This window comes from Solanum pennellii, chromosome 9 (assembly GCF_001406875.1).
Source record: "Solanum pennellii chromosome 9, SPENNV200".
Taxonomy (NCBI): Eukaryota; Viridiplantae; Streptophyta; class Magnoliopsida; order Solanales; family Solanaceae; genus Solanum; species Solanum pennellii.
In genome coordinates, this window is record NC_028645.1 from 44,040,446 (window position 1) to 44,064,267 (window position 23,822).

Sequence of the window (23,822 nt, forward strand, 5' to 3'; positions counted from 1 at the left end):
CTACCTAGACATTGCACAAGTTGACTCTAAGGGAAGTCCTAGGAGATTGTTCTTATGTATTATGATGATATGAAAGATAAATGTTTATGATATATGATGTTACTCTTACATGAATGTTGATCCTTACAATAAATATGTTATTAAGTTATATTGTTATATGAAGCAAAGCTTTACTTATGGTCTCCTATCTTATTTACTTGGTTATGTGGGGTTATGGGAGCTTCACATGACCATTGCATTTCTAGGTTGGGGATGGGATCATTGGTAATTATTTTGTTTTATGTTTATATGATTCATTGAATATGAATTGTAAACATGACATTACGAGAATATACCTTCGATTATGATCATGCTTTAAGTGATGGAATCTTTACTAGTCTATGTTATATGGTATGTGCATTCAAGACTTTCATATGACTTAGCATGTTTTCTAAAGAATGATAAATGATACTTTTTCATGCATGTCCTTATGTGTTATGTGCATATACCCATACTTAGTACATGTGGCGTACTAACCCCATTACTTTACGTTTCTACAACTGTATGTTCCGGCCATTGAAGCTTAAGAAGGTCGATTTGAAGAAGCTCATGTTTGGGGATGATATCTTTCATATTACAGCTTAAATGGACTTTTAGTACTTTTGATAATATGCTATTTTCATTATGTTTTTTGGATTCTTTTGTAATAAGGCCTATACGGCATATTGATTATTTATTGGCTAAGTCCAGATTTGCGCTCTTAGATGATTTCTATATATGTTAGACAGTTTTAGAATATCGTATATTTTTATGAATCTTAAGTATGAAGTCAAAGTATGCTTCATTAAGTATATTAAACGTTTTAAATATTCCGCAAACTTTAACTGTATGATTGTGATGAAAGCTAAGAAGAGGGTTGTGTGCGACCTCTAAGAGGTTAACGACGTCGGTCTCATCTGGGGTCTAGGAGGGTGTGACAAACTTGATATCAGAGCATGAGGTTAAATATCTTTAGGATCAATGTCTCACTAAATCACGTTACCTAGTGTCTTGTTTATGGTTGTGAAGCGCGCCACAATTATGGATGAGAGGCTATGTGATGGTTAGGAAACCTCTCTTTTCTTGATACTTTTATGTCGTGCCTTTAGAGTTCTGACACTATGTGTATTTTAGAATCTGATCCCTTTCTTGTTTATATAGGAAATGAACACAAGAAGGACTACAGCGAGAAGAGTGGGAGAAGAGATTGTGAATGCGGGAGCTAATCCCCAAGGCAATCGAAATGCTCCTCAAGTGCAAGCTGCTGCAAGTGATCAAGTTACAGTGAATTCTCCGGCAATGACGGATGCTGAGGTGAGGGCATACCTGTTCCAAATGGCCTAAGCCATCACCACCCAAGCTCAAGCCATCACGGCTCAAGCTAATAGGGAGGTTGCACCTCGAGAGAATAAACATGTTAGTACTGTGGCTAGCCGTTTGAGAGACTTTACGAGAATGGATCCTCCAAAATACTTTGGATTGAAAGTTGATGAAGACCCCCAAGATTTCCTTGATGAGGTCTATAAGATTTTGTTTTCTATTGGGGTGGGTACTACGGAAAAGACTGAACTTGCTGCCTATCAACTTAAGGACGTGGCTCAGACATGGTACAATCTATGAAAGGATAGTAGAGCTTTAGGAGACGGTCCCGTGACTTGGGAGATCTTCAAAAAGGCCTTTCTTGACAGATTCTTTGCAAGGGAACAAAGAGATGCTAAGGTAGAGGAGTTCATCAACCTTTGTCAAGGAGGTATGAGTGTTAAGGAATACTCCTAGAAGTTCATCAAGTTGTCCAACTATGCTTCTTCTTTGGTTTCCAATGCCAGGGATGAAATGAGTCTTTATGTAATGGGCGTGTCCGAAGAGCTTGAAGAAGGATGTCATGATACGATGCTTCATGACAATATGTATCATTCTAGGTTAATGGTTCATGCTCAACAAGTGAGAAAAGTCGCCTAAGGAAGAGGAATATGGAAGCTAAGAAGGCAAAGTCTTTTGAAGGAAGTTTTTCTAAGAGTAGGATTGATGTTAAAGACAAGCCTAAGATTAAGAAGAGGTTTTCAAAACAAGTTCCTTCTAATATCTCCAAGAATCGCAATGATAGAGGTTCTAATCCTAACCCTCAAGAGGGGAGAAATGTTGATCCACCAAAAGAGAGACCAACTTGTGGTAAGTGTGGTAAAAAACACGTGGGTGAATGTCTTGTTGGGAATAATAGTTGCTATTGTTGTGGAAAAAGTGGCCATATGGTGAAGGATTGTCACTATGTGAGAAGTCAAGGTAAGATTAATAGCCAATCTCAACCAAGCGGTCCTAATTTTGAAGCTCCAAAAAGGGAACGTTTCTATGCACTAAGGCTAGGGGTGAACAAGAAAGCTCTCCAGACATTGTGACGGGTATGTTATAAGTTTTCTCTATTAATTTTTATGCTTTGCTTGACCTAGGTGCTACTCTTTCTTTTGTTACACCTTTGGTAGCTAGAAAGTTTTATGTACTTCCCGATGTTTTGATTGAACCCATGTTAGAATGGAAAGGGGGAAAATTCTATATCAAGGGGTCAAATTATTTCTTGTTTAAAGGCTTGTAAGATGATATCCAAGGGTTTTATATACCATGTGGTGAGGATAAAGGAGGCTTTTCAAACATATTGAATTCAAGAAAACCGAAACTAGGGTTATTCCCAATTAAATTGTCGAATGCTCCCTATTTCCGATTCTTGTAGTTTCTATAATGCTCAAGATTTCAGTAAGAAAGTAAGAAAGAAAGAAAGAAAGAAGTAGGAAGATGAGGGGTGTTCGGATAGGATGACCAAAGGGTGAGGTCGTAAGTAATGATGTAAGTCACTCTTAGTCATTGCACAGAAAGATCCCAATGGATGTCTTAAAAGAATATCCTAAGTTAACCTAGCAAGTTCAAAGTGAACGTGAGATCAAAATGGAAGAAATGTAAGTTCAAAGTGAACTAAGGAAAGCATAAAAATGTCAAATCATCAGTTTTTGATAAGAATGAAGTTTTAACACTTATTGGTTTATGCCAATATTGTAGTATGAATATATACCCAAAGAAATATATATTATGCAAATTATCAAAGAATGTGTATAGCCAATAAAGATTGGCTTATAAAGACTTCATGCACAATTTAACAAGAATGGAAAATTTAACTTGTTTACTAAAGAGGTGCATGTTTTGGTAAAAGATAGTACCAACTAGAGTTTTAAGAAGATGTTTTGATACTCTATTCTTTCACTTATGTGAAACTTGTATGCATATGTTTTCTTGAGATTTTTCTTTTTTGTTGTTATCTTGATAAGATTGATAGCATGGTAGCTCTTTAATGCATTTTGAGCTTATGATAAGGTTGAGAAGGAAATTCCTCACTATGTGTTATAAATATGTAGCTCTTATATGTTTGTGCATCAAAGATTGAGTACTAAGTGTAATGACATGTTATGTGCTGGTTGTGCTTCTAGTATTGAGTCTTTTTCCTACCCTTCAAAAGATTTTAGTGTCATTCCGGGGCAAATGTTCTTAAGGGGGGGATAATGTAACACTCCGGCAATTACATGACTTAGCCTAGATCTTAATCGATTTAATAGTGCTTAAAATGATGTTCCCTGAAAATATATTTGTCCAGTGAAGAGTCTATTAGGTTTAAGAATATGTATTGGGATATATAGGCATGCTAATGCCCAATATTGAGTAATATTGGGGATGTTAGAGAATATTGGCTTAAGGGTGTTAGCCAAATTTTATGTATTAACAAGTAACTTAAAATACACTTTGATATTTCACAAATTTCTATGTATTAAGATATACATTGATGTTCAAATGCTCCAATCCGAGCTTGTTTAGGAATTGTACCTGCAATGAAGACCCTAAGCTAAAATATTAATTTCTTAGTTGTGCACATTAGGTACGAGATATCGAAGTGTAAGGCCTAGGTACCATAACACATAACCATTCAAAATAATCATGTAGATTAAGCAGTGCCCAAGGACATAATGAGAATCCTTGTGACAAAAATAAGAGCGCAGCAACATATGTGCAAGCACATGTGCTGCCTGCCGAGAGACAAGAAACCAAGCCCAACCGAATTCGGTTAGGGCGGTTAGGGGAAAGTCACACGACTGTCCAAGCCACATGGGGCCGAGAATCCTAACAACTCCTAGGACCTAACTAACTTACATAACTATCTAACCTAGTACAAGAAAAAATAAACTAACAAGTGCACCCGACAACCTAAGACCTAACAGGGTGACACTAGCCGAGTAACTAACTAAAGAAACATCCTAGTACCTAACCTGGGATTGTCCAAAAGGGTTGGTTATGGTCCTAATGACTTAGAGGTACTTTAGTAATTACACTAGGTCACTTAATTAATTAAATTAGAAACTTGATTAATTAATTTAAATCCTATTCAAAGCCCGAGACGCTAAGTCAAATGTTCTCCTAGTTGTAGTCAATTTAAAAGGGGCATTTTAGGTAATTTAGGTGGAGGGTCTTTAGGGTAATTCTTGGGACATCAATATATTGATATTTTGTCAGTTTTAGACCACTTTTACACATACCAAATAAGAATCAAACGAGATTCTCGTAATCTCTCAAGAACGCTCTTTTTTCTAAACTCCATTGAAGAACAAGAAAAAGACGTTACGAAGTTTCCAATATGATTTCATGGATTCTTCATCTATAAGGTATGAGTTATTCACTCTTGAGATTCCTTTCCCCAAGAGTTCTTTTCAAGAAAAGTTTTGAAGAACTTCAAATACTAGGGTTTTTACTCTACAAAACAAATTTTCTTCCTAACCGTAGATTTATGATTTTTAACGAAAAGTAAATGTTTTCTATGGTTAATTTCACAAGAATTGTTCAGTATTTGATTGATAATGTTTTAATGTCATGAGATACATTATCTTTATCTAAATGATGGTTTCTAGTGGGTTGTTTCTAGTATTTGATAACGTGAAAATGTTAGGGTTAAATTTAAGGTTTGAATGAACCCTTTTTCGACCCGTTTACCTTCTTCTACGCTATGCATTGATCTTATACATGATTTTATGAGTTTTTATTGAATATGTCATTGAATATTTCACTAAGTATTATTATGAATATCGCATGATGAATATGGCTCTTGGAAACAAGAGGTAAGTCTTCTAAAATTTTGATTTCTCTAAGATGTTTATGTTACCATATAAGTTGTGATGCTATGCTATGAAAAGTATGTATGATGTTGCTATATGAATGTGCTGGCTATGAACATGTAAATTGTGAGATCATGATAAGAACACGAATATTCAAGTTTATGATATTCCCTTTTATGCTTTAATCAAGGTATTTATGTTATGTTAATCTCACATAATAAAGGTTACGATTAAAGGACAATTCTCATCTAATCTAAAAGAGCTCATGATCATGTTATATAATGAGATAATCTTATGACCTATGACAAGTTTTTGATAATAGAAAAATTAAAGGTTATTTCAAGAAAAGGGACTTAAGCTAAGCACCGATGAACTAGATATGGAAATGTTCCTTCCTAAGGAAAGGTAGGTTCATAATGATTCGCATGAGATTGAGGCTTCCATGTATGTGGAACTATGGCTCTCTAATACATCTCCTAGTTCTTGAACTACGCTTCTACCATATGATACTAGCTAGTGGATTCACCTAGAAAGCTATGTCATGTAGGTTCTACTTTGGCCGGTAGACCATCTCTTTTTAGTGTGGAGAAGACACCGGATTCCATGTTTAGCTTACATGGTCTATGTCAGTTAATGCCTATGTTACCTCATGTAAAATGAAAGACAAGTAAAAGAATGCTGATTAGGGTGACTTGAGGAGTTGCCTTAGTATAGTTAGTGGTATGAGACGCTACTTAGACATCGCACAAGTTGACTCTAAGGGAAGTCCTAGGAGATTGTTCTTATGTAATATCATCATATGATATATATATGTTTGTGATATATGATGTTACTCTTACATGAATATTGATCCTTATAATGAATATGTTATTGAGTTATATTGTCATATGAAGCAAAGCATTACTTATGGTCTCCTATATTATCTACTTGGTTATGTGGGGTTATGGGGCTTCACATAACCATTGCACTTGTAGGTTGGGGATGAGATCTTTGGTAAGTGTTTTGTGTTTTATGTTTATATGTTTATCGAATATGAATTGTCAACGTGACTTTATGAGAATATGCCTTCGATTATGATCATGCTTTAAGTGATGGAATCATTACTTGTATATGTTATATGGTATGTGCATTGAAGACTTTTATATGACTTAGCATGTTTTCTAAATATTGATAAATGATAATTTTTCATGCATGTCCTTATGTGTGATGTGCATATACCCATACTTAGTACATGTATCATACTAATCATTACTTTACATTACTACAACTGTAGGTTCCAGCCATTGAACCTTAAGGAGGCCGATTTGAAGAAACAGGGAACTCTTTCTCCATGTATTGGTAGGTCCTCATGTTCGGGGATGCTATCTTCAAGATGCTAGCTTACCTAGATTTTTAGTAGTTTTAAGAATACACTATTTCCATTACGTTCTTTGGATTCTTTTGTAATAAGGCCTAAATGGCATATTTACTATTTATTGGTTAAGTCCAGATTTGCACTCTTAGATGGTTTCTATATATGTGAGACAATTTTAGAATATAATATATTTGTATGAATCTTAAAAATGAAGTCTAGTTATACTTCATTAAGTATATTAAAAGTTTTAAATACTACACAAACATTAACTGTATGATTGTGATGAAAGCTAAGAAGAGGCTTTTTTGTGACCTTTGAGAGGTTAAAGACGCCGGTATCATCTGGGGTCTAGGATCCGGGTGTTACAGCTTGAAGGAGAAAAGTTGAGTTTTGATGCTTATCTTGGTATTATGGTTATATGAGTATGTGTGAATATGAACCTTTATATATGTCGATGTGATGCCATTTATGGCTATATATGTGATTTAGGTGAAATGACATGTTATGTGAAAATTTATGTTATGATTTTGTTATAGCTTGTTAAAGAGGGAAGCAAGAACGAAACCAATCCACACCCAATATGACATCAAAATCAAACATATCAAGTTCTAATAGTTCAACATAAGTGACTTTATTGGGCAACATTATAGAACAATTTCTATACACCCTCTTTGCAACAACCGACTCACCCAACGGGGTAGACACCACAAAAGGTTGATTTAAAATGTCGGGCAAAATTTCAAACTTCTTAAATATCAAGGGAGTAACAAAATAAATGTATCGCCCAGATCAAGTAAAGCATATACATCAACGGAAAAGACTTTCAACATACTGGTCACCACGTCGGAAGAAGTCTCTTGCTCACCCCTAGTGCAGAGAGCATAGAAGTGATTCTTCTTTGGAGCATCATTAGAACAACTTTCTTGCCCACTACCCTGGTTTTGACCCTTCAAATTAGGGCAATACCTAACCTTGTGGCCACTCTTTCCATAACCAAAGCAATTGCCCGTTCCGACTAAGCATTCACCTAAATGACCCTTTCCACATTTGGCACAAATAGGCTTCTTGTTCGGTGAATTAGTATCCCTTCCCTTCTCAGGACTAGGGTTAGACACCCTATCATCACGAGACTTAGGGAACTTGGAAGGAACATGATTCAACACCCTTTTCTTGTACCTAGGCTTGTCTTGGATATCAAGTCCCTTAGAGGAACCACCATCAAAAGACTTTGCCCTCTTGGCATCTCTACTCTTTCTCTTAACTCTTGCCTCTTCCACTTGTTGAGCATGAACCATAAGAGGAGAAATGTTCATATTGACATGTAGCATATCCGAATGACATTCCTCTTGCAAGTCATCTGTCACTCCCATCACAAAGCGGTTCATTTCATCTCGAGGGTCGGACACCAAAGAAGGAGCATATTTTGACAATTTAGTGAATTTGAAAGAGTATTCAAGTACACTCATACCTCCTTGATGAAGGTTGATTAAATCCACTACCTTGATTTCCCTCTTATTCCTAGGAAAGAATATATCAAGAAAAGCCTTCTTGGACACCTCCCAAGTCACCGGTCTACCCCTTAAAGGCCTATTATCTCTCCATTGGACGTACCAAGTTTGGGCCACATCTTTGAGTTGGCAAGTGGCTAAGTCGACCTTCTCGCTAGTAGACAACCCCATAGCATAGAGGATATTATAAATTTCATCAATGAACTCTTGGGCGTCTTCTTCGACCTTAGACCCATAGAAAGTAGGGGGATTCATCCTAGTGAAATCCCTTAGACGAGAGGATATGGTAGCAACTTATTGGTTTGCTCGGGGTACAACCTCCCATTTAGATTTGGCCGTCATGTCTTGAGATTGAATAGTGACGGCTTATGCTTGGGTAGTAATGTCTTGGGCCATTTGGAGAAAATCAGCCCTTATGTCACCATCTGTCAAAGGAGGAGGATTGATCGGGGCTTGGTCATCATGCACATCTTCCTCAAGAGGAGGAACTTGATCACCATGGAGAGGAACGCTCGCATTGGCAATCTATTCCTCAAGTATTTCTGCCGCATTCTTTCGAATATTCATTGCCTATATTCAAAATAAGAGAATCATATGCAAAAGCACATAGAGCTAAACTTTGGAGGCACGATATTGGACTTGTAAGAAAGTGAGAGTTTCCTAAGCATCATATAGATTCTTATCCATAAGTGTGGCGCGCTTCACAATTATGAATACAAACCTACATAGACGTGGTTGAGAGAGACATCGACTCAAAGATATTCAACCTCATGCTCTGATACCAAGTTTGTGACATCTGGGAAAACCCCCTAGACGTAACCGGTGTTGTTGTCCTCTTTGAGGATTAAGACTAGCCTCTTAGCTTACATCATTACATTCCTAGGCCAAAATTAGTGGAAATTTAAAACTTTTTACTACTTCTACATTGAGGTTTAGATAGACCTCTACATACACATAGTATATATATATTTAGTATACATAGACCCTTCGTATAGGAAGATTACTTAGTCTTCTAATTTTAATGCACATAGATATAGCAGATAACATAATCTCAAAAACATGTCTCATCTCATTACCATCTAACAAGAGTATATCAAGTTTGGGCCTAGCCCATACATCAATGAAATAAGACCACATATAGGTCATACAATGTTTAGTATCCAAATGGTAAGGAAAGAACATAAGAGTCTTAAAACTAAAAAACATCATAGGCTTGATAGTGGAATTGCCCTTGGAAAGTGAGGACCTACCCAACTTGGACGACTAAAAATTCCAAGTCTTCTTCAAAGTCGTCTCCACAATCCCTTCAACGACCGGAACCTAACATGTTGGGGAAAAGGAAGAACTGGGGTTAGAACACCACTTGTAGTAAGTATGAGACCATATGCACACATATCATGAAAACATGCTAAAAAGGGAAATTTCATTAAAGGTATGAAATTTACTTTGAAAAGCTTTATGTACATTCAATAATACCATGCCAATCAATAGAACATATTAATTAAGTCATAGACATGTACATCAGAAGACCAACAACACTAAGTTTAGTCAAGTCAACATGCATACCATATAATTAAACCCATAATCGATGTAAGTCTAGCATGAAGTTATAATAGCAACAAGCATGAATAAGAGTACATATCAACATAACCAAAGCAAGGGAATTACTCATGAACCCCTATTGAATAAACATATGCAATTACCAATCAAAGAACCATAACCTTACTCAATCAAGTAACCTAATAAGAATCATGACCAACATCCCACTTCACATTGCATGGCATTTAAGAGTACATGTCGTCATACTTTAACAATGTAGACCAACACATATTCATAAGTCAAACTAATCAACATATAGTATCAACAATGTGCAAGATCATCATATACATATCATGTAGCATTATAAGCATATACATACTTAAGAACATCCTCCTAAGGTTTCCCTCAAGGAAAGTAGTGCAAGACATAGGTAGAGTTCCGTACCCTTACCTAAGCTAACTCAACCACTCAAGTCACCTTAGTGGGTTTGTACTTCATTACTTCATTTTAGTTTAGGGAACACTTGCCTTAACCGACATAGACAACAAGATCTAAGTGTGGAATTGGGTGTTGTAAAACCTTACAACTATGGAAGGTTGTCTACAGGCCGAAGTAAAACTAAACATAAACGTAGTTTTCTAGGTGGATCCACTAGCTAGTCTTCCCATGGGGGAAACATAGTTCAAGAACTAAGAGATACGTATAATCCCTCTACATACCATTTCGAAATTGGGGCCTCCTCTAATGAGAATACAATGGATGAGTATCTCTCATTAGGGAGTCAACAACACATGCAAAACTATAGGGTGAATCTTCCTCTATGGAAAGTCAACACCTCCCATTGTCAAGTTAACTCGTTGCTAAGCTAAGTCCCTTTTGAAATGTCTTTATTGATCATCATAACTTAACGTAGGTCATAGGGTCTATCCCTTGTATAATCATCATCATCATATCTCACATAATAATTGCATGAGTATAATTCTTTCATTACAATTCATATAAGTAAGGTTAGCACATTAATAAATAACTTCATAATAAGGCACATTGGTAAATCGTTAACCATTCTTATGAAATTTACATATTAGACAATACCTCACAAACCATAGTCAATACACTTTCAATTCAACATCACACCAACCATATCGATCCTAATACAAGGAATACTCTAATAAAACATCATGACTTAATCACAATTAACCATAATTGAAGTAAAGAATAGGGATCACAAGACTTACAAAGTATCCTTCATAATTCATCATCAATATCTTACCATAAACCCCTAATAAAACTAATTAGGGTGTAGCATCATCATATAACCATAACCAACATGATAATAAGGATAACTGAATCACTACATCACAATCCAACACTAGCTCATAACTTAAGACAAGTGACATAGATCAAAGTCATAGTCTAACTCAATAATTCAAGAACTAGCATGATAGGACTATAATTCACCCTAATATATTCTTTATTAACACAATAATATCACCTAGTAGTAATTCAACTAATAACCAAGTCAATTGAATCAACATTACCCAATTCATATCAAGATCATAACCTAGGGTTAAGGGGTAAATGTCATCTTTTACAAACTAGACCAATAAATCAATATATAACATAATTGATTTAAATCAATGTTAATCTATTCATAGTATCCAAAATAAATCATAAACAATGCAATCGGTGACATCATTTTCGAGATTGGGAAAGACCCACATGAAAACTCAACTTTTGGAATTCAATTTGATGAGCTCTTTGAGGAAAGAGGTATTAAAGGTGAAAGATATCCCATCCCTTGATAATTGATGAAAATTGATGGAGAAAATTCACTCTTTGCATACCTATAACCGACCTCTAGCTTGATCTTCAATGGGGTTTCTTTGGGAGAGAGAAAGAAGAGAGAAGGAAGAGAGTTTTGGGTTAGGGAAATTATGAGAGCTTAGGTTAGTCTAGTTAGGTTAGGGCCTTATATAGGTAGTTAAAAAACTTAATTAGACCTCCCTAATCCCCATAATAATTATATAACCCTTTAATTAATTAATAGAACCCAACTTAAAATGTGCAACAACTTAGGCCCTCATAGAGGAGACCCCGATCGACGGTCCGTCAGTGAGACGACGGCCACTGCTCCCTCCGTGCTGCACATCCATCGCTTTGTTCAGAGATTTGAAAAATGACCCTTTGTTCAAATTTACTAAGTGTCCATGCCCCGTCGATTGTACACGCCTCGTCGATGGCACTCGTCTATGCACACTGCCTTGGGCAGTCCTTTGACCCCAAAATGCAAGGTTCCTCCTCAAGGGTCCTTGGTTGGTCTTTTAGGAGTCGTGTCCGGAAGTTTAGACTATGAGTTAAATACAAAACATGTTATACACCCTTCCACCAATTTTCATCATTTTCTAACTCCAAAAGCCAGTCAACTAAGCTAAGGCACACTAGCACCTCATTTAACTAGTTTCTGGACATCATGGGCGTTTTGATTTCTAGACTTCCTAAATGACTTATATTCATCAAAATATACCTTATAACAGAGTCTAGACCTTACGACACTCATGTTAGGATGTAGAACACATCTTATATTTTTGAAGTGTTAAAATTCTTTACCTTTCTACACAAAGTGTAGGTTATGGATGCTTAAAGGATGTGTCTAAGATGAAGTGCTTGATATGTAATTCCATGCTCAAGGAAAGGAATCCTTAAGTTCAAGGATGTCCTATGTCAAGTTTTATTCAAGCCATGTAGTAGTTAGTTATGTCTATTTGTAATAAGGTTCGTGTCCCTATTATACTCTAATGATGTTGAGTCTAAGATGACAAAGAGATATAGAGTCTAACTATGTACTTATGATGCTTTATATATAATGGAAGTGATGTTCTAGCATATGATGTCCTATGGAAGTTTTAAATTTCCGCTAAATTTACCTACGAAAATGCGATAAATGATAACTACGGACTTGTCTAAACCTCCAAGAGGTCAAGTACGCCATGTAACTTCTAGGGGGTTCTCCCCGGTCGTGACAAGTTCATTAGGATGTTTTGGGGTTCTTCCATACATCCATCCTAGTTTTAGAGGCTTCATAGGTAGACAACCAGATGTTAGTCTTTTGAGTCTTTTCAGTATTATCTCTTATAGTTAAGACTTGGGTTGGAAGATTTGGCCTAGTTTGGGTGTTTTTATTTTAAAAACATTCTCAATGATTATATGCTTCCAGTTCAGTTAAGTTTAATGTTTGTTGTTTTCTGCTGAGCTACGTAAGCCAGGGCAAAGGTCCGCTCGATCCCAACAATGGTTATTGAGTGCCGGCCACGCCCAGGGTGTAGACTCAGGGCGTGAAATTTTCAGCTTCAAAATCTCCACTTTACAGCTTCAATCAATGGACAAATAGTATTGACCGTAGATCAATCCAAAGTCCGTGGATCCTAATTTGTAATCCATACTTAGAATCTTCAAAATCAGGTACTGGAACCCCTTCGGATAATTTGACGTAACAACAGGATGAGCCGTAGGTCGACCTACGGTCCTCGTGGTTCCACACTTAGTCAAGACTTCCCCGATTTCATGTTCATGCTATGTCTGCCCATCTACTTCCACCATCTATGGGGCGTGAGTAAACCTACGGTTCGTAGATGCTCTTTTCTCTACTCTTCTCAACTATGACACTTAAACTTCCACGTCCGAACTTATTTCATGCAAACGTGATAAAAACAAATTAATAATCATACAAAATGGCCCTAAACACACATAACTCTTAAGTTAAATGTATTAAAAATACCGTAAAATCATGGTATATCAACACCCTCAACTTAAATTTGTTGTTTGTCTCCAAGAGACACACTAAGACTCAAAACGACATGACTTGTATAGAAGCAAGCATTCAAGCACAAGAAATCACATAGCTCTCTATCTCGACTCTCTTTCGAGTGAAAATCTTTTCTCTAAGACTCAACAAGACAACTAATGTGGATCAAAATATGACAAAGATCGACCTATCAACACACAACATACAGTATTTTGCTATCACAGAGGTACCAACTTTCCAACCATGCCACTAGTTCCCTTACTTGAAATGAAATACCTTTTTTCACACAATGAAAATGATTTCAAGTACAATGATTCATTCAACACTCACACATATAAGTAATTTCAAGTATAATTAGTGCTCAATACCATATGCTTGCCCTTATGTTCACTACATAACTCTCCAAACTAGTTGCTAGGATCATTATAAAACTTTCTTAGCTTGTAACATATGCACAGGGTCAGGTGTGGTACATTTGGGTACTTTATAGTGACTCTGTACCCTCCTTGACATTACATTAGCTTTTTTACCTTTTCCTTGACCTATTGTTGGCAACCTTCCATTTTAAGCTCTTTCCCTTATTTCTTTGCAACATGGTTGTGACTTTCGACTTTGACTCTTATTTTTTCACTTTTTTAATTTTTGTTCACATTTTTCTTTTGCTTCTTTTGCACAAAGTCACACCCTCTTTCATACTTTTTCTCTTTTCAACACTAGAATCTTTTCATACCCTTATTTTCCATGTGGTTTCCTTTTTCATAGCCACCCTCAACTTATGTAGTTTGCATTAGTTGATGTCACGCCCCAAAAAAGGGGGAGTAACTGTCACTCGACACACTATTAGAACGAGTTACCTACTAAAACATACTAGCTAAACAAAACCATGAGATAAAAAACAAACCATACAAACAATGGTAGAATAGAAAAAAATAAAGATATACTATCTAGATAACGAAGCCACAACTAAAAAGACATGCTTCCTTACAAACACAGTTGAACCTGAACCCTAGCGGGTGGGTTGATTAGAGTCCCTTCCTGTACCTTCTCAAACAAAACAAAAAGTAGCATCCCAGGCAAAGAAATGTCAGTATGAATAAAAATGTATTGGTACATAAGGAAGAAAATAGAATCATAAATATTTACTGTAAAAAAGGGCAATATAGATACCACGTGAAACTGAAACTCAAATATTCTCCATGGTTGACATTTGGCTCCCTAGTATTTAAATATGCATGGTATGCTCAGATAATTATATGTTGTGAATATAAATATATATATGTATGTATACACACAAATGCATGACATACCCAACCAAATTCTAGATATGGTGGTGCCTTCCGATAGCGAACCGACATCATATTCGCGAACTTGTGGCATAGGTGTTTCATACATATAAATATAGGCAATAGGCCCCATGCCTCTTTATAGATTGGGAGTAGAATGCATAGCATGTTAATCTTTGACCGTTTTTAGTCTTGTTCTCATAACCTCATAATAACTCTCGTATATTATATAACAATCTCATGGAACCTCGTATATTCTTCCAAAGAAAGATTGAAAAGTTAACTCGAGTTTTAGAAAGATAACCTAACCTTGCAGATATTCATAACAATTTTAAGGTGATTTACTTAGTTTCTGACTTGATTCCTAGATAGTTCATAAAAAGAGTACTCCAAAAACAAAGTTTTTAATTGTTTAAGTATTTATTATACTACAGAGTTTTGAAGATAGTGAGTTACTTAAAAGATTTTTCATAATAACTTTAGTGGGGAAAGAGGGATGGTTATAAGTGATAATGGTCTCTCGTTGTATTTTAAGTCACATCACCTAGGAAAAAGAATAAGAATATTCAAACATGTGAACATATAATCAAGGAACCGATAAAAGGACATGTAGATGTTGAATACTCTATTTATCCAAACGAGTGGAATATTAAAATAAGAGAATCATGAAAATAATCTAGCTAAGATCCTGATGCCTTTACCTAAAGGTATTTATAGAAATAGAATAGAAAAATATCACATTCGAAGTTTTAGGAATTTTCTAGGAGTGGTGCTAAAATGAGGGACATAGCATAGCCTTAACATACCTTTCCAATGAACGCTCGAATGACTATAGTTTCTTCAAAAAAATTGTTCCTTACATACTAAGATTGACAAATACTATATATACACAGATGGTACAAACCTATAAACAATTCATAATTAATCTTAAATTGTCAGATTTTCCAAATGGCCTGAACTTGACGAAATGTCCGTAGAACTTCATAAAAACAATCATAAAATAGTCCAAGGATAATATTCTTAGTTAACCCGGTGTAAAAATTGAAGAAAAGAGAATAACTACAAACTTATATCTTCAAAAAATAGCTCCAAACATAATTAATAGAAAAGGAAAACAATTGCCACGTGTAGAGATCAAGTTTCTAGGCGCGGGGATACTTTTAATGGTAGAAATGTTCAAAACTAACCTTCATCCTGCAAGAACTCCATAGGAACCCTCTCTTAATCATTCTTTCTGGTTTGGAAGACAAATGAAATGTTTTCATGGCTTAAAACTCTGAGTTAAGCCGACATACCATATTTTTTACCCGACCGGGATTCTGCCCCGGCAGTCCATAGTAAAACCTTCATAGCTCTTTACTCCGATGTCAGTTTGACATGCGGTTTTGTGAGTTGCAAACTAGGATTGTACACCTTCAACTTAATGGGTGGTAGGCATTCTAAATCCTTATATATTGGGACAAAATATCCATGACATTTGACCCAAATCTAAGGAACTATTACTAGACAAAGTTCGATAACTTTTCCCTACCTTAGTTTCTCTAATTTTCTTGACTTCAAAACATAACATACGACCCTTGTGATATTAAAATACCTCATAAAAAACTATTGTTATCATGTTGCAAGCTCATACGTTTGTCCAAAAGGAATGGTACAATTTAAACATTTTGAACGTGAAAAGTACTACCTAAGCCCTTTCTTTAATCAAGGACTTTGTTTGAGGGGTCTCTTTGACCAAAAACATTAGTTAATTTCCTTGAAATCGTCACCTATTTGCAATCTTAATCTCCACTATATGATACAAAGTCATATTCATATAACCATGCCACACGATGCCTTGGCGTATATTATGCAAGAATAGAGAAAAGGTACGAGATCTTACATTATCCCCTCCCTCTTACGAACATTCACCCGCGAATGGATTAAGACAATCCCGTGGTTGTGTTTTTGTTATTTTCTAATAGGAATTTATTTGCGAGTCTATATTTGTTACAGTCGCAAACCTGAAGTCAAATTCTGAATATTTTAACTACTAAGCTTTGCATAGCTATATTGAAAGAAGACATATAAATTGGACCTTCAAGATACATAAAATCTAACTAAGTAGTTGAGACGAAATAATTACCAATCATTGTAATGTGACTCACCTTAAGTCCTAAACATATGGGGGTACTCCTTTCTCTTTTCCTCTTCGATTTCCCAAGTGATTTTCTTTACATTGTTATTTCTCCATAACACTTTCACAGAAGCTACATCTTTAGTTCGAAGATTTCTCACTTGCCGATATAAAATTGCTATTGGTACCGATGTATAAGATGAATCTTTCGTGATACAATTATTTTCAATGGGCATAATACTGAAGGATCTCCAATACACTTTCGCAACGTAGAAATATGAAATACAAGATGAACTACTTCTAATTCTAAAGGTAAATCAAGCTTGTATGCCGCTATACTGATCTTTTGAATAATCTTAAATGGTCCAACGTACCTAGGGCTGAGCTTTCCTTTCTTCCTGAATCGCATAATTCCCTTCATAGGTGATACTTTTAGGAAAACCAAATCTTCTTCATCAAACTCTAAGTTTCATCGGCGAAGATCAACATAAGACTGGGACCTACACTTTTTCCCGTAAGGTGCTGCGTAAGGGACCATCTGAATACTAGCTTAAAAGTTGTCATTATAAGAGAACTCAATAAGAGGTAGATGTTGATCCCAACTTCCTTTAAAATCAAGCACACAAGCACGTAACATATCTTCAACCTTCTAAATAGTACATTCTGCCCGTCCACCAGTCTCTTGATGAAAAGTGGTGCTAAGATTTACTTGAATGCCTGGACCTTTCTGAAATAATCTACAAAAATGTGTTGTAAATTGAGCTACTCGATTAGAGATAATGGATAATGGAACTCTATGAAGGCGAATAACCTCCTGAATGTAAAGCTTTAAATAATCTTTAGTTGAATATGTCATCCTAACTTACAAGAAATGAGAAAATTTTGTTAGCCTATCGATATTTACCCAAATGGAACAAACCTCCATGGAGTGCCAGGCAAACTAGTGATGAAGTTCATATTTATAATATCCCATTTCCATAATGGAAGCTCAATATACTGGGTTAGTCTTCCAGGCCTTTGATTCTATTAATTAACTTGTTGGTAGTTGGGACATTCAGCTACCATCTCAAAAATATATTTTTCATGCCATTCCACCAATAGATTTGTCGAAGGTCCTGATACATCTTCGTCGCTCCAAGGTGAGATGCATATCTAGAATAATGGGCCTCAAAAATAATATTTGTATGGACATCTCTAACTGCTGGTATACATATGCGACCCTGGTATCTAAGGACTCCATCTCCAGTTAGCTCAAATAAGGGTTGTTACTGACGAGGAATCATTTCCCTCAATTTCCTAAGCTAATGATCTTCATGTTGTCGCCTTTTCACTTCAGTCACAAAGGAAGATTCTTCCATATTCTTAATAGCAACACTCTTCCCCTTCATCTACCAAGCGTACTTGCATATAACTAGCTGACATAAGTCTTTTGTAATTCCAATCTGATCAGCTTCAATATAACTTAGGCTACCAATGGACATTCAAATGAGCACATTAGAAACAACATTAGCTTTACCGGGATGATATGAAATGTCAACGTCGTAGTTCTTTAATGATTCTAGCCATCTCCTTTGTCATAGGTTCAACTCCCTATGCTTAAGTAAGTACTGAAGACTGGTGATTTGTGAAAATACCGATATGAACCCTGTATATATAGTGCCGCCAAAATTTTTCGAGCAAAGACAACTATGCCAACTAAAGATTGTGTGTAGGATAAGTCTACAAATGCTTCCGCAACTCTCTAGAGGCATATGCAACACATAGTGAATTAATTATCAGAACATCTCAACATTGTTGTATGGGAGCATGAGGGTCATTAGCAGGTTTCAACATATTATGGAAGTTCACATTGTTTTGTTAAAACTTTTCTTAAATTTTTTCTTGTTTGATTCAAATTTCTTTATTTCATTGATGATTTGCATTTCTTGAAAATCAAAAGCTTAATAGGTGACATAACATTTCACATAATCATTGAGCCATCATAAAATTAATATTGTAATAGGTGATAAGAAAGGCAATAGTATGATTTCAAGATTTATGTTGATGAATTGTAAAAACCTAATTCCATCATTAAGGAAGAGCCAACGGGGAAAAGAATCGGGGCCTTAAAACTTTTGAGTAGTAACCAGGAAATTCCTAGTCTAGTCCACAATTGGACAAAATCTGAGTAATGTGAGGTTGAAGGAAATCTGGTAATTAGTGAGAGATCTAATTCTAATTTTTATTGCATGATTAGATAGCTAAGATGTTATGAAATTCATACGACTTTACGAAATCTAATTTGAGCGAGTAGAACTCCTGAAACTGATCTTCGCGTGAACGAATAGTCTTTGAATGTCATGGGTTAAAGGTGTGTTATTATATAGGGGTTGAAACTCTAATTCTAACGTATAATCTCCGCGCAAGCTGTAGAGTGGTATTTCTCTCTCCAGGGAGGGGCCGTTATGGAGGGATGGGGGTTGACATAGCAGCCTAGGTGCAACTTAAGTGGGCATTAAATTCCAAAAAAATGCCATTATTCTAAAACTATCATTCATAAGAGATAAGAAACAACACAGCAAGTTCTTGACGGTTTTACACCTCTTCTAGCACTAAAGGAAAAGTTTTTACTCTCCTAATACATATTTTTGATCTGTAAAAGTTAGATACTTGGGTAATTATTATTGGGGGAAGGTTTTGACTTGAAAATAATATAGGTGAAAAAAGCCCTAAATCAGTTATTGGGATATTAGGTTTGTCCTAGGGTTGAGAATGTTGATTGTAATCTGGGTAATTAGGCCTCATTTATTAATCCTTGCATTAAATTGTTATTTTTAGATCATGAACAAGTGGAAAGAATCTTGAAACGGATAAAGAGTCAAGTGCCTTGGGGAGATTCAAGCTTGGTTTTGAGGTAGGTGATGGTATTATTTCATGTTTGTGTGATATATGTTAGTATTTGCTTCATTGTAATGCATGTATGTATGTCAATGAAGGACTTTTGATCAAACCTAATGTAAATGAGTATGAATGAACGATTGTAAGCCATGAATCAACTCTTTATTTAATGATTATGAGAATGAATATTGTGATTGTGATTGCGGTATGTTAAGGGGATTGGCTGTCACGCAACGACACATATATTTTTGATAGGATGTTACGCTCCGACACATTTATTAGATCGGATGTCAGATATCGACACATACGTTGGATATCATGTCATGTTCTGACACACTAAATTGGATTGGGTTCCAGGTTCAAACAATACTAATAGTTAGGGTATGAGATCCATGCGAGGAAAATTGAATTGTCATATTTACTTGTAATGAGAATGTGGAGTTGTACGTTGCTCCTTAAATTATAACTGATATAGGTATGTATAAAGGATAAACATGTCATGTTTACTATGTTGTGACCAATTATATATGTTTCGCTTACTGGTATGGCCACGTCATCCTACCAGTAAATTATGATTGTGTACTTATAATACACTTGCTTTTTCTTTGTTGAGTACATGGCATCTTCAGGAGGCCATTAATAGACCTCAACTAGGAGATAGGTGGTCAAGACAAGTTTCCAAGGGTGAGCCAGTTCTTTCGGTCTTCCATGAAGTTCTTCATGTTTAGTCCATTCTTTTTTGACATAGACAATTTAGTCATTTCTTATGCTAGTTGGGGTTGTACCGTCTTATTTCTTAGACTTGTTGAACTGTAGATGTTTCTGTACAATGACTTTCAGGTACTAGGGGTTATTTACGCATTAGGTTTTAGATGTTAGTTTAACTTTTAGAGTTATGGGAACTCCATATTAGTTATTTAAACCTACTTATATATCTTTAATACTTAGTGTTTTGGGTTAGTTTGTTTAGTTGAGTTGTAGTAATAGTTTTCGCACCGGAGGGTTATTGTGTGTGACAATAACAGTGGTTTGGGTCATGAATAAGTTTGTATTAGAGCCCTAGGTTTGTTGATCTCGTTGTACCAAAATGAGTCTAGTAGAGTCTTTCGGAATGATACAAAGACGTGTGTACTTTTCTTCGAGAGGCTACATGACTTTAGGAAATCTCTTTGTTTCTACTCTTTTTATTTTTTCATATAGTTAACACTTGTTTTAATGGCGTCAATAACATAGATCCCATCTATGAGACAACTAAGGAATCCATAAAAAGAGGTTGCGGTCAACGCATAGGTAGAGGAAGATCAAGGGGCAAAGACTGAGGAAGTGTAGCACCCATTAGGGGTGGAGCACTGTTTGAAAATGCTTCCATAGATGAGGTTCCTTCCGCACATTATGAACAAGTATAGGGGAATTTTGAAATCTAGAAGAAAAAGGAGGTTGGAGAAGAAAGGGTTGCACATGCAAGAACTACATGTATTCTTCCATTAGACCTAGTATTAGCTGAACATATCATGACTTTTCTGAAGGGATTGGTCGCTCCTAGTGTCATTCCCGCAGCTCAAGAAACTCATACTTCTGCTAACCCCCTATTATTGTTACTATTCCAAAGATGGGTGGAGTTGCAGGCACTAATGCCTTCTTCCATCCCTTATAGGGTCCAGTAATGCTTGGTAATGAGAATGAGACGCTGACTATGATTTTGAAGCCAAAGTGTCTGGTGTTGCTTGGTTTTGAGAGTGGAGACACTTATTAGTTTATTTTGGATTGTTATGAGAGGCTGCACAAGTTAGGTATTGTACACCAACATGGGCTAGAGCTCGTGACCTTCCATATTTAGGGTGAGGCTAAGTAGTGGTGGAGAGACTATGTGGGATGTAGATTTTCAGTTATGCCCCCACTCACTTGGACAAAATTTCATGCTCCGTTTCTAGAAAAGTATGTGCCTCAGACTTTGTGCTTATGAGGCTAAATTCCATACCTTGCCTAGATATTCTACACAATTGGTGACTACCGAGGAGGAGAGGATTCATCTATTTGTCAAAGGTGTGAACTCAGAATTAAAGGTATCTGTATGACTTGTGCAGGAAAAATCTTTAATGAGGTAACCGACTTCGTGAAGAAAGTGGAAGGACTTAGACGTGATAGCAAAGTTTTGTTATGAAAGCCAAGAACATGTGTAACTTTGAGAATTCCTACTCAGGAGGTTCAGGTAGACCCATATTTACATCCCCACCAATTTTGTCCGCTATGCCTGCTTCTAAAGGTAATTACTCGGGAACTCCACAATAAAGTTTTATCAAGGATAGTTAGAAAGTCGCATCTTCGCTTGCGGAAAACCATCTTTTAATTGTACTTGCTATAATTGTGGGAAATCTATCATATTAGGAGAGATTCCCCTAGATGTGCATGTTAGATCCCGCACAACAGCAGACTAGATTAGTGATACCTGTGGGATACGGTAATAATGGTAGAGGACGTTCAGAAGTGGACGAGGAGGAAATCAGCGAGGTCGAGGAGGTTGTGGAAATGATACTATTGGCAGAGGTGCAGCGCAGCCAGGATAAGAGGTGCTCCATCAAGATGGCAGGGCTATGTTTTATACGTTTCTGGCAAGACCAAGGTGGAGACATCTGATGTGGTTATCACATGTAATATTGTTATTTTTAACCGAATGGCTAATGCGTTATTTTTTTTGGGTTTTACTTTTTGATACTGGTCAGTTCAGTTTGCTTTGGATTTGATGCGGTTTGTGATTTGTATATGCCCCAATCCTGTTTCTACCCTAGTTGGAGAGTCTGTCATAGTCACCCATGTTTATGATGCTTGTCCTGTTATGTTTTTGGGTTTCAAAACTTGGGGCTGATTTGGTTATTTTTTATAGGATAGTCTTTGATATAATCTTAGGCATTACTTGTCCCCCTATTGATGTGCTTAATTGTAATACTAAGTCCGTAACTGTAGAGATCCCCGGTAAGCAAATGTTAGAGTGGGAAGGAGTGTAAAAGCCTAAGCCAGCTTAACTCATAGCTTTCATTCAGTCTAGGAAAGTTGTGGAGCAAAATTTTTTGGAATATTTGTCTCATATTCTATATGTTGAGGTCGACTCTCCGTCTATTTAGTCTATCCCTATGGTGTAAGAGTTTAGAGAAGTGCTTTCGACCGATTTTCCTAGTATGCCTCTTGATTGATATATAGATTTCTGCATTAACTTGGAACCTAGTACTCACCCCAATCTATTCCTCCTTATTGCATCACTCTGATGGAGTTTAGAGAGCTAAAAGCTCAAATACATGAACTCCTCCATAGAAGTTTCATCCGTCCTGATACTTCCCTGTGGGGTGCTCCTATCTTGTTCGTTTAATAAATGATGGTAGTAGGAGGATGTGCGTAGACTATCACCAATACAATAGTATCACCACTTTGAATAAGTGTCCACTTCCTCAGATAGTGACCTTTTTTTACAGTTGCAGGGTGCATCAATTTTCTCTGACATTGATCTAAGGTTTGGTTACCATTAGTTAAAGATAAGGCCTGCGGATGTACCAAAAATGGCATTCAGGACCCACTATGGGCATTATGAGTTTCTAGTGATGTCGTTTGGGTTGACAAATGCGCCCGCAACTTTAATTTTTTGATGAATGGTGTGTTCAAACCATTTATAGATTTGTTTGTGATTGTTTTTATTAATGAAATTTTGGTTTATTCAAAGAGTAAGGAAGAGTATGTTGACCTTCTTCATATTGTTTTAGGTGTTCTTGGGAAATAAAAGTTGTATGCCAAATTTTTTAAGTGTAAGTTTTGGTTGACATCAGTTGCCTTTTTGGGGAATGTAGTTTCTATGGAAGGGGTAATGGTAGATCCCTAAAAGATTGAAGTTGTCAAGAATTGGATTGGACCTAACTGAGATTAATAGTGCTCGACATCAACTATCGTAGGTTTTTAAAGAATTTTGCTTTTGCGAAACATATTTGACAATGTTGACCAAAACGAAGGTATAGTTTGAGTCCATTGACAAATATGAAGAGAGCTTTCAAAATCTTAAGACTCTTTTGACCACAACACCTTTTTTTACACTATCGGTGGAAGGTAAATATATTATTTTTTATTGTGATTCTTCACATTCAGGTTTAAGTGCAATTTTAATGAAAGATAAGAATGTCATAGCTTATGCATTTTGAAAATTA